The sequence below is a fragment of the Stegastes partitus genome, unplaced genomic scaffold (assembly GCF_000690725.1).
Source record: "Stegastes partitus isolate 25-593 unplaced genomic scaffold, Stegastes_partitus-1.0.2 Scaffold1009, whole genome shotgun sequence".
Lineage (NCBI taxonomy): Eukaryota > Metazoa > Chordata > Actinopteri > Pomacentridae > Stegastes > Stegastes partitus.
In genome coordinates, this window is record NW_007578740.1 from 216,967 (window position 1) to 230,647 (window position 13,681).

Consider the following 13,681-nt stretch of genomic DNA (forward strand, 5'->3'; position numbering starts at 1 on the left):
AATATCAACAATCTTCCTCTAGGATCAGGCGCAAACTTTAACCAAGTGTTTTGAATTGCCTAAAGAGAACCATAAAATCATTCAAACAGATCTGCATTTAACGTTTTATGTTGCTTGCTGAGTTTTCAGACATATTCAATGTTCAATGTATGTTCAGAAAAAATAAAAGCAGCATTAGGCAGCCTTAAAAAAATCTACTAATGTCAATTTAAGAGAATAATATGTCAGTATTTCGTCTTCAGTGCCACAAGTGAATCAATAAGCTTCTATTCACCACATGATCTTGCATAGGGATCATTTTCTGTCTTCCTCTTCTGATCTCTACATGAGTTCAGTGACTTAAGGTCCAGACCTAGTAGTTGACCTGAACATGTTCACTGTGGTGTAGCCTCCTCCGTTTACTTTGCCCTCTGTCCTGACCTTTAGCCCTCTCCCCGCCACCCCACCACTCTCCTGCCAGTTACGACTCCTTTTGTTTGGACTTTACATCTGGTGAAGAAACACCGCGTCCCTGCATTGTTTTGTTTTAGTGCTCGCAGACTTTCTGGCAGAGGAAAAGGGAAAGAGAAACAAAAAAAAAAGGGAGGAAGATTTTCACAAAGTCTTGATCATGTCAGAATGGCTCAGCCAGCGCCACAAATGTTTGGATGTAGGTGACGCCTTGTTTTGTTTAAGCTCCAATGTGCCACCGCTCTGATTGATGTAGCCAAATCCTGGCAAGGTGTGAAGCCCTGTGTTGTGGATCACAGCCATCTGGTGACATGCCTCTGGACAGCACAGGGCTCCCATCATATTGTTTGCCGAAGAAGGCAGTCATAATATGTTGGGATTCCAAAGTGTACCGTAAGAATGGCAGGAATGCAGTGTGTGCAATATTTCCTCTTATTAAAGATCAATATTTGTGTTAGTACAGAGAATAGCAGCTATTTCATCTCATAGGAGACATTCTCTGGGTATTTCCAGTTGGCTCAGGGATTCATAGCCTTTGGCAGAACATCTTTCCTGCAGTGAAACAATACCAGAAGTTGGTAGGCCTCACTAGAGAAGGAGCTGGCATTATGAAAAGTATGCCGTAGTGAGACTTGGAGGTCAGTCAGGCAATAGGCCTCCACATAAACAACTCAAACCAACACATTCAGGCTTTCTATGAAAACAAACACTGGAAAGAAGGGGATTAGGGTCTGTATGTGGGTCAGCTGCATGACTGGAGAGGTTGTCATGTCTGCATGGCAGCTCTGACACCTGCAATAATACTGAACACTGTAAAAGTTGAGGTGTTTGTTGGAAGGAGATAGAAAACGTGGACATGGCTTCTGTTGAAAGAACCTTAAAATTACAGATATTAAAGTGATGCGCCACCTGAAATCAAACAGTCAAGTATCGGATACTCACAGTAGTTTCATCATACTGTGTCTGACTCAATAGTTCATACCCAGAATGTTTTGAATGTTATCTAAATTAGAAAAAAGGAGAAAGTACAACCTTTCAAAACCACCTATCAGCCCTGAAGCGATAACAATTAGGAAGTCAAAACTCTTTTGAGTGTGTTGCAAATCTAAATTATTAGTTTGGGTTGTGCTTTTTGAATACGTCTAATTAATCCTGTCTTATGATCTCACTGCTGATGAAAATAACCTTAAGCAATAGGGTTGGAAAATCCCTGAACAATACACTGGAACTTATATTTCACAATTTTCCAGACTGTAGACTTTTAGAAAGAACTTGCGTAAAGGTGGCTGTGCTGTTTCGCTACTTTTGCCAGATGTTCGAAAAATTCTCCATCCTGTACTGGAGAATGAATCTGGACAGTGAGAGTTTACTGCCAGCGAGGCAAACTTCAAAGGCTCTGATCGCAGAACAAGAGGTTGCCAAACAGCCTGGCCATTCACTTCAAAAAAAATCTGTCAAACAGCTGGCACAGAACAGATGCAGATTTTGATCGAGGCTAATCGCCGCAGTCTTCCTGTTGAGGCAGCAGCTCGAACCTATAAACCTATATAAGCCTATACTACAGCTACACCACCAATTAGTAACCTTATGGACGGCTCAACATCCTAAACAGGCCACTTCCACCTCAACTGTACTCCTCCAGCAGAGGGACCAGGTGAAATTAAAATGGTTTCCACATGTATTCCAGTTGCCTGGTGATATATGGCTCCTGTATGCTCACTAATGAGATACACCAAGCACAAGGGTCATCTGGAAAGAGATGGTTTGCAGATTGAGCCTAAATCCCACAGTTAGTGAACAAGCTAAACAAAGCCTTATCTAAGCAGAGGCATGCTGCAACAACTTTTCCTGTTGTAATTCACTTCTGGATGAAGTCAGCTGAAAGAGGATGTTGTCCGTCTCTCAGTTCTCTCTGATTTATCCGTGTCCAGCAGGAAGATAGAAGTCTCATCACCTGTCCCATGGCAAAGGCATTGAGGTGTATAAGTGGCGCTGTGAGAGGCCCTATTGTCCCCTCAGGGTTGGAAGTCTGGCCTCCCTTTGTGTTTGTCCCTCAACAGGAGACGCGGACCTTTTACCATCCACGGGTTTCAGCCTGTGGGGACATGCGTGAGTTCACTCTTACCTTGTGTCGCGGCTCAGCTTTTTGAACAGCGAGGTGGTCGGATGAGGTTGTCAACACCTATCTTGTCCCAAAACACGAGACTAAGTGCACGTACCTTGTAGGGACATGAGCGGTGGTGATGTGGCGCAGGTTGCCGGTCTCTTGTTTGATGCTGCTCAGGCTCGCTCAAGCAGATCTTTCATGTAGTTGATTTAAGCTTTAACAGATCATTTGGAGCACAGCTCTGGTATGAAAAGCAGCAAGTGAGCATTATGATATAATTTGAAACATGTGGAAAAGATAAATAAGGTTCAAGTTTTAATGAATAGGGGCTTGCAACTGTTTGGATCAGCCATGTGTTCACCAAACGTTGCTCTAGTTAATGAGGGCTGGAGTGCAGCAGCTTGCTGCCAGGCCAAAGGCTTTGCACCCAGGTGCCAAAGAGCTTGTTGCCTTTTTGACAGGACAGTAACAGGCAGTCAGCGCCTGTGCCAAGTCCTGGGTTGTAATTCAACCAGTGTCCAAATGATCATGAAACCACAAGTCATGGATTGAAGCCAGAGGGACGGATATGTAGCTTTAATGTTGTACTCCTCCGTTTGGTAGAGCTTCATTTTAAATGACAGTCATTCCTTAAACAAACGATCTGAATTTACAACTTTATGTGATGTTACTGCCATTGAGAGAATGTCTGTTTGTTGCTAATGAGTTTGCGGCCCCAGGGAAACTAATTTACAGTCGCTTAAAAGATGTGTCCCCACCCAAACAAATGTTTCTGCTCAAACATGTGGGTACAGAGACAAGAGCGTTCCATAATGTGTCCCAGTAGGCATTTGGTGATATTGTGTGCAACCTTGCAAAAGCTCACCGCGCTTGTAGACCTTTGATTCGGATCTTTGGCAAATGTCACCCTGTTGCTGGCAGTCTGTGAGCTCCATGTTTCATGGCTGTCAGTCACAGAGGTGGTCTTAGCTTTTAACCCTGTGAAGTTTCAAAGAGAGTGGATTTTCCCAGTGCCATCAGCCTTAATCAAAATCACATTGTCTACAGCTATTGGGCCATGGTGAAACTTGGAGGCTTATTCTGAATTTAACTTTGATTAGGCTGGGAGTTTGGATTGAGTTGCCCACCATTCCCTGCTCTTTGATCTGCTGGAGCTCTCGCAGGAAGCTTTAGTACCCCTAATCAGCAGTTTGTGGACCAGTCCAAGCTTCCCTGAGGGGTGCAGAGAGAAGACTGACCCACAATGTGAGCATTAAAGGGGTGAGACTGAAGTGGGAAAACAAGGCCAGATTGGCAGACGCACAGTCTGGCTCCAACCACGGATAACCTCAGGGTACTCCCATGCCTAATGTCACATGGCCATTAAATCAAGGAGCCTTCGTTAAACTGGACACAACTGCTTCTGACGCCAGGATCTGACACACTCACACCCTTTATGTGACCATTACAGGGACCATTGCCCAGTGCACAGAAGTTGACTTAAACGGGGAATCTGACAATGCTTGAGGGCAGTGATAAATCAACAAACACTGCTGCTTGACCACAGGCCTAATAGCATACTGGGCAGATTGTCCTTTTTAAATTGGGGATATTCTCCAGCCACGTCCAGGGCCTGTGTGTGAGCTGCTTGTAGAGCAATCATGATTTAATAAATTAAATAAATGCATTGTGTAAAGGAAAAATGTAATGTCAAAGTAACATTTAAACTCCTACATGGGGCACGGTGCCCACCAGTCAAGGCTGAGACACGCTTCTCCAGGCTACACACAGGAAAACATACATGGCAGCCATTCTGAGACATTAACTTGGCTGCTTCTTTTACATCTGTATTTACAACTTCTGAAGCATTTAAGATATTTTTTTGTTCTTCAATTTGGCCCACCTGATCCTGCAGTGCAGCTGTTGAGATCTGGAACATCATCTGCAAGCCTCCGAATGACCAACAGTTACCCATAACACCCCCCTCTGCAAGCCTTTGCAGATTTGTTTATTTGTGTTTTTGGCTACAGGTAGTTCTAGCTTCAGTTGTAGAACCTGAATAACATGTAATGTGTTTGGGAGTATGTGGAAACCATAGATTGTATACAAAGATGGACAAACCCTCCATGACCTCATGCCATCTTGGCAGTGTCTGACTCCACCTAGCTCAGGCTAATCCAAAAATGAGCAAGGAGGTGAAGAAGGAGTGCAAGCGACAGAACCCATGTATCATACAAAGTGGCCACATCCTGCATTATTGGCCTAAAACAATTTAAATGGGCGATTTATATTAAACACAGTTGTCATGAACTGGGAGATTAGCTCGTCTATTGGGACTGACTGGCTGGTGGAGGCAGCCTCAAGTGGCCATTGGAGGAAGTGTAGTTTTTGGAATTTTTGTGTTGGCTTCATTTTTCAATGGTTGTTCCAAACAAGTACAGAAGTCAATCGCTAACAGCGAGGGATAAAAATTTGGGTTCCACAGAGACTGTGTGTGCTAAAATACAGAGCATGTACGGATCATCTATCAAGTAGCCTTCACATTTTGTTGTGGGCCAGATAGTTCAGGATAGGCCTTGGTTGGAGACCTGGGACCTTTATGCCCTTAAAACAACGTCAAATGAAGCATGACCTTCCTCTGTGACGTTTTATTCAGACCTCCCACTCACAGGTTGTTTTCAGAGGTCGCAAGTCTGCCTTGGTCAGTGTCTTCTGTCATTTTGTGTGGCAGGGTCACCCTGATTGACCTCTGGGCACTATTACTCATGGAAGACCTTCTTTTTCTGGTTTTATAACTGCTCATGCCATAGCCATTATACAAGAAATGTTCTTTTATAACAGTGAACAAAAATGTGTCTCTGTTTCTGCTATGCTTCCCAAATACAAGATTACAAGTTTTGTTTAACAACAGAACAGTTTGTCTCCTGCCCCTCACCCCATCTGTGTGCAATTGGTTTGTTGTGCTGTAGGGTGAAAAGGTAATGAAGCACAATCAGACAAGAATGCCTAAAAAAGTTTCTGGGATACAAGTAGCACCATGTTTACAGATAGCGATACGTGATTACTGTTCTGATATCACCGAATAAGAGATTGGCCGGGACAAAAAAACACCATCGTAACTTCAGATCAGTTTGTCCTCTTGTTATTCTTAACCCCGCTACTGCTCCTTTTATCAGCTGGAGGTTTCTGCGCTGTCTCCGGAGACAAAGCATTAACAACAGAGAAGCTATAAACAGGAAACAGAGGCCCTCTCTGGTTTCGTCTCATTGCTCCCAGGAAGAGACAGCCCCATTTCAGGGACTGAGTGACACAACCCAGAACACACACACACACGAACCAAAAGTCCTCAGCGTCGATCAAACATCAGGCTTTATTTACCTGCTTGACACCTTAATCCTCTACTTGTTGACACGGTGAGTGGAAATTTACCTCAAATTTTTGGCGTGACCTCGCAGAGAACATTGATCTTGCCAGAAAAAGTCCAAGAATTCATCACAGGGGGATGCACACGGGCATGAGGCACACTTACTGTCAGTCGCGACTTTTCAAAACAAGAGAGGAACTTTTAGTGGATATCTGGTGATTCATGAATATTGGGAAAAAGATGCAGTTCTCTCATTGCTTCACTTCCTTTCCAGCTTTAGGCTGCAGGAGTTATGTTTTCTTTTGATTCCGGGAGCTGATATTCTGGAAATAGGACAATAACTGAGCCTCAACAATACCTATGAATCAGTGAGAGACGCTGCTTGAGTTATTTTAGGTTATTTCAAGTGTATAATATTGGAAAACCCCGTGAAGATTTGCTCCACAGATGCCGATAACACACTCCATATGAATTATTTACTTAGGAAAGTTAACTTTCCACTCAATGATAGCGAGTGGCAGATTGAATGCCTTCCGCTATCGAGTGGAATTTGTGTCTCCCTACCAAACCCTACCTCTTCAGCCTCTATCACTTGGACAAACACACGCCCACATACAGATGAGGATTGTCCGAGTGGGAGTCCAACCTGACTGACTTGCAGCTGTGTCAGCAGGAGTTGGAAGAGAGAAGAAGAAGAAGAAAAAAAAAACACAAGAAAGAAAAGGAGGCTGAGGAATGACAGTAGATAAGAGGAAGAGTGTTTGTGTTGGCCTGCCTCATCCTTTAGTTCCTGGAGTTTTACTTGACGTGTGGGTGTAAATGTGGGTTTGTATGTTAAATGTCTGTATGTTCAAACTGTGTTACTATAGGACTGAATCAGCTTGTGCCCTCCTCTGTCTGTGCAGATGTTCCAAAGAATATTCATTAAATTACTACCTGATGGTGACAATTGGAGCTTAAACACTCGTCTTCAGTCAAGGGAACATACAGAGAAATACAAACTGAGACACATCACCTAAAAGTCAACATAATNTACAGAGAAATACAAACTGAGACACATCACCTAAAAGTCAACATAATTGCATAAGAATAGTGTCTATATGCATATATTATAAAAATTTCATACAATACCAACAAAAGTACAGTCGTGACTCAATAATCCGACCCTTAACAATTCGAAAACCTTGCTATCCGACAGATTTTTAGGAAAAACGGAACCCATGAAAAATAGCCTTAACATACCGACAGGTTTGGATTCTGACTCCGACATGACATTTTATGTCACAAATAAGGATAACGGCGTATTATCTGACTGAACAATCCCACAGATTGGCTACATTCAGACTGCAGGACTTAAAGCTCAATTCAGATTTTTTGTAAAATCAGATTTTTTTGTGCGTTCGTTCACATTTCCAATTAAACACGACTTGTATGTGATCTGCTGTGTGAACTTCATACGACCCAAAAGTGTCCCGCATGTGCAGAAGAGGACACGATGACGTCACACGCAGCGAGCGTGCTCAGTGTTTATGGACGTAAATACGGATGGTGGATGGCGGCGGGGAAAACAGAACTGTGACTGCTAACCTAAACTAGCATCAGCAGCCAAGTAATGCCTGTGCATTCCGTCCACTTCCACCCCGTCGGAGCGCTAACCCGGGGTGGAAGTGTCCCCCTCAACCAGATATTCATCATTAATTGGGCCTGAATATCCAGAGACCAGAAAGTGCTATTTGGACCAGCCCTACTAGTTATTATAACAACTATGAACAAATGACCCTTCCAGCATCAAGCCCTCCTTGTATCTCGACCTCCGTCTTGACGATCCGACAGTCTTGCTATCCGACATAAAAGAAGGTTTTACATTTAGTGTCGGATTATTGAGTCACGACTGTACTTTAAAATCTATCAAACGTGCACAAAGCTTGGTGGTACATGCAGGAACTTAATGACATGGTCAAAAGACAGACCTAAAATTGTGTCAAGAGCTGAATCCAAACAAGTTGAATATCTCGTAACTGCAGCATGAGGCGCAAAACATACACGTGATACGATACAAACAAGGAACAAGTCAACTCTTTTTTACTGTAAATAGGTAGTTAGTTATCAATATTAGTGAATCATATCTCAGCAATAGAAAGACAATCTGGTAGACCTCCAAAATTTATAATAAAAGGTTTACTTCAAGAGTAATTTAACAGCCATCAAGCATATCACAATCTACACTGATCACCATCATTTTTTTCCTACATGATGACTCACATATATTTTTATCCAGCTCTCAGAACTCATCATACAGAAGAGCATGCTTTCCGTATGTTGTTTTGCTTCTCTGCGTGTCTACCTGCGCTGCATTCTGTCATGAGTGAGTCAGTGTTTGTAGGTTTCTGCTAATGAGACTGATGCCGCTGAATGATGAAGTGCTTCCAACTGACAGACCCCTGTGGGCCGACGTGAGCGGGACTGTCAGGCGTCAGTAAACTGTAAATGATGACTCATAACGCTTTTGATTGAGTCCGACCATTTGAAAAAAGAAACTTCTGTGGAGAACAACTGGGACAGCATGCTTAACGTGGTATTCATTTCTTTATATAGTGCAATTTAAAATAGATTCTAGAGATATTCAAACCATTATGCATTGCCTTTTTCTCCCAGCGGCAGCTCATTGGCTTTAATTGGATTTATCTACAGTAAAGTATAATGCTTCTTGAACCATCTTTTCACATTTTCATGGCCACACAACTTCAATTCTGAAACGTTATTGTTAGAGAGTGGCCACAGTTGGATAATTACATAAAGTAAAATAGATTTGTCCTTTGACAATTTCATTTTTTTATTCAAACAAAATAGTTTGTCCTCAAAAATGTTGAGCAAAATGAAGAAGGCAGTGCTACTTTGTGCAATATGGTGTCAATATTGCCTAAAAGTTGTCTCACTCAAAACGACAGTAGCCACAACATGCAAGATATGTCTCCAATAATATTAAAACAAGTGCACGATTTTGAGAGCAGCCGCGTCAATTGCCGTGAAATTAGATTGTGAAATCATCAAGACAAAACTGCGGCCAACCAAAGCCAATCAAAATTACTGACAGATCAGAAATTCATCCATCGTCGATCATTCAGGGAATTAGATGTGGCGCTGTGAAAGTACACGTCAAATAATAAGGGAAGCGATTCAGCACAATTTTAATCAAAACAATAAAACAGTACATTTGTTTTGCTTGTAAAAAGCACCATATGGTGTTCTAGATTTTTAGTTCAATAATCAGTATAATCAAGATATGTAAATGGAATTATAAAGTGTGCTGAAGTGAGAATTATATTTCAGAGCCCACTGTGGGTTCGTATCAAATCAAAAAATGGAGCCTACTTGTACACAGACTTCTACCTTCATCAATAATTTTGCATCTGCTGGTGACTGCGACAGACTCTTGTTACATCTAAATAAGCAGCGATGTGAGGACAACACCTGACCTTAAATAAACTCCAGAGGACTCAGTGGAGCAATGTATGTTGCATGTCAAAAATGAACATTTTCACAGTGTTCATGCCTGGAACTCACAAGAATCTGGAGTCTGGTGAAGTATAAACTTGGTTTTCATAACAGGGCACTAAGGTGGTGTGAAAAAAAATCAATGGGTAACAGTTGTTTTATGTAATACAACAACTGTTAACTTTCAGTGCATGAAGTTTGGTTCGAGCAATAAAAGCACACATTGGTGATTTGTCTGCAATTTTGCAAAACCCCGTAATCGAACAAGTTTATTTTTCTTCCTCCATTGGTTACATATGTAGTATTTAGTCCACTATAACATATGTTTAATGTGCAGGCATGTATAATGTTCTGCTATGTTAATCAAAGGGTCTGCTCTCAAATTTGTGAATGAATTACAACAGAGCGTTAATGAGGGCCAGAGCTCAGCATGCTATATACAGTACGTAATGGTCTCCAACTGGAGACTAGCGGAGCCTTTAAAGACATCAGACGTACAGACATGGATGCATTTTATGTCTCAGTGTGTGTACCACAAACAACGGGCCATTAAATTATACAAATGCTGCTTTTCGTGTCGTAACTTGCATCATGTTATGTGTGAATGCATGCACACATATACGCCACCACTAAGATGACACACACACACACGCCCACTCCACCCACACATTCACACACACCACATCACACAGCATCCTTGGTCCCTTTAATATTAGGAACTGTGGTTCAAGTTCTACCCCTAAACGAGCGCCATGACATGTTTCTTTGTTTCTCTGTCCCACTCCCCCCCGTCTTTTCTTATGATCGCTGACGTAGACAAACTCCACAATCTCCACTTTTTAATCCCCTTCCAAAAACAGGACAATTGTTGCTTGTTTCTGTCGTCTTCCTTTGTTGTTCTTGCTGCTGTGGACCAGAAACGCGAGACAATGGCTCATTCAGAAAAGGCCCTGTGAGTGTATATTCATGTACGAGACATAGACGATGTGGTCAAGACGAAAGAAGGGTTCCTGTGTTACTGCCGCAGACACTGAATACATCTGGATGATTCTGCTGTAAGGATGCTTTAAACTTTCTGCCCTTCAAAAAAGAACCACTTCTGAAATTATTTTAAACCTAGTCTGGGCTTTAAGTATTTTACCCAGCAATGCCTTGACTGTACCTGTTGAGGTAACCAGTGTGTTAATCATCTACTTTCCTCGTCTAGATTGAGTCAGCTGGCAGCACTCCAAACACAAGCCTGTTTCTCCTACCTTTAGGCTAACATTTCCTCTTTTTGCAGCAGCAGACTGAGTTCCTGTCAACATGATTGTTTTCCACACACTGTGTCGTACATGACATCTTCATTTGGAATCCATCAGTGGGCAGGGTCGGCTACAGAGCGCTGTTTGTCTATTGTATTGTTCCCCTGGTTGCCAACATGTCTGACTTTCCAGTGGGCATTGTTAGTGGCTGTGACTCAAACGAACATTCAACACAATGTTGTTTTTAAAAAGCCTTTATCGGGTGTGAGGGCAGCACTTTACAATGCCCGCTGTGGTTAATGGTTAAATCTGCTGTAGTTAGGGCTCTGGTCTTGTGTTGTGTGGCCTCTTTTTGTCTAATTAGAGGATGCTGAGTTAAGCGTCACATCTGCCTTAGGCACCTCTCTGTTATCATTTAAAAGGTGGTGAACCCTGTTTTCTATTTTTATGTGCCTTACTGTGACACACATATATATCACCAACGATTTAGCTTTTTTCATATAAGCTGGATTTGAGTTCACTTGTTTCTGGGTTAGAATATCATTATCTGATGTTTCTCCCTCAGGAATTCCTAACATCTTCCTTATTTTGATATGCAGATCTTCATTCCTACTCTGCAGCCCTGCCTGAGTCTGAATGCACCCACCCTCCTCTGCTCTTCACACACAGGGCTTTGTGGTTTTGAGTTCAGTCCAGAATGCAACTCTGTGGTCAGCCGCTACTCAGACAAGCTGAATGAAACAGGAGCTCAGCTTCCCTCTTCTCACAGTAGCACCTTCCTAACATGTCATCGCATTTACACACACACATCAGCAAACTGTGGCCGACTTCCCCCAGAACAAGGGCTTGGGTTGGGCTGGAGCGAGGGGGTTTCAGGAAGACAGCGGCGCTGCTCTAATGCAATATTCAAATCCAGCCTGTGTCTGATGCTGCAGCGTGCCCAGCTGCTGCAAAGCTGTCCTTTCTCATCACCGTCCACGCTGAGTCACGCTCCCCACGCGGCCGCTGCCTCCACTGCCTCTTGACATTCTCTGTACTGCTCGAGGGCAGCAGGGGTGAACACGCATGCAGGGACATGGGCAAACAGAAATGCACGCGCTCATGTGCTTATATGGTTTAAGATAAGCACATAAGTGAGCACACACTTTATGCAACTGTGAAAATGTGCAGGTGTGATCACAGGCACCCTGTTTTGCAGATGCATTTAAATATAAGGTTTTAATCATATTCCACATAATTAAAAAAAAAAAATCGGACAGTGTGTATATGTATGCACATTTACAGTATTCAGGTAAACATAAGTGTGATTCAGTCAGTGTTTAACGTTTCCCTCCCACTTAAAGATAAGCTCTGAGCAGTAGTAAGAAATAACACTGTAATACAACAACTACTGTAATTACTGAAACATTATTCATTTGACACCTGGGCAAGTGTGTGGGAGACACAGTCAAAAGCTCTTGTGGTTTCGCACTTTAACGCCTTTGAAATATCCAAATATTTTCTCCCACATTGTTTCTTGTCCATCCTTGTATTTGATTTAAGATGAGTTATTGAGGTGACTGTATTCAAACGATAAACCAACAACTTGTATGTCTTCTTTTTTCATCATAAACAAATTAATTGTTTGCCTTAGTTGATTTGATTATCAGTGTTTAAAAATGTTAATCTGTGTGTCTGTTATTGTACAATGAAATCACCTTCACTGCGTGTAGTGATAATGTTGCACATTACTGCCCTTGTTCCAGGATGGCAGCAGCTATTTAGAGCTCCCCTTCTTGCAAAGGTCTCATTTGGAACGAGCGAACAAAATGAATTAATGTTCTGTGGCAACTCCCACGGAATAGCTGCTCAGGAAGCATAATTCAGACGTACAGTACGGTGGACAGAGACAGCCAGGAAGGATGTGGCCTGTCCTGTGCTGCGCTGGCTCGCTTTTCCTGCCTCTGTCCGTGCACTATATATGTTCACAGGCAGGGTTGCACTATTTCACATTCTCTCTCACTCATAAAACCATTCTTCACCTTGTATCAGCGGGTCTATAAACCAGTTTAAGCATTCACCAAGAGGTCCCGTGGCTCCCCTTAGCAGAAATCCTCTCACAAATAGTTGCCTGCATATTTTACGGGGACCTATATTTTTGTCATTCCTGCACCGAAAATAGGGTGAAGGCAGAGTTTTGCGGTACTTTCCCTTCAACAGACTGCTCCTTTTATAGACTTAACAGTTACTGTGCTCGTCTTATGTGGTTTCACTACGGGGCACAGCGGCGGTGAACTCTGGAATTGACTCGTCACCCTGAGCCGACACAGTGGCAGTGGTTACGCGACTAAAACTGAGAACTGTTGGCCTGATTAAAGAGAGTGACGGTGCATTGTGACATATTTAGCAAAGCAACAGTAAATGACAGTTTACTTAAGAGCAACAGTGTTTAGGAACAAATATATATTATCATCCTGCAGTGACCCAAGTCTGTGTATGTCAGGAAAATTCTCATCACTGCCCAAATTACAGCCTTTCTGCCCACTCGAAAAGCATCCCATGTTGGGTAGGACAAAACCTAAACGCCTCTGGGAACAGAGTGAGTGAAGCCAAGGCCTCACACCGCTGTTCAATGGTATCATGTGGCGACTATAAATTGTACAAAGACACACGTGCCTGGGGTGACTGTGCTGACACAAGCAATTTTTTTTTTCCCGTCACAAATGGTAAATGGTAAATGGCCCGCACTTATATGGCGCTTTTCTATCATAGCGGCACTCAAAGCGCTTTACAATGTGTTTTCTCATTCACCCATTCATACACCAATGGCGACAGAGCTGCCAGGCAAAGTGCTGCCTGCCATTGGGAGCAACTTTGGGTTCAATGTCTTGCCCAAGGACACTTCGACTGTGGAGGGGATCAAACCTCCAACCGCTCTACTACCTGAGCCACAGCCGCCCACAATGCAACTCAAAGCACAAGTCATGTTCAAGTGTTTACCCAAAACATTTTCCAGTGTGCTGCTGATGTGCGTCACCCTCCATAATCAGTATCCATTGAAAA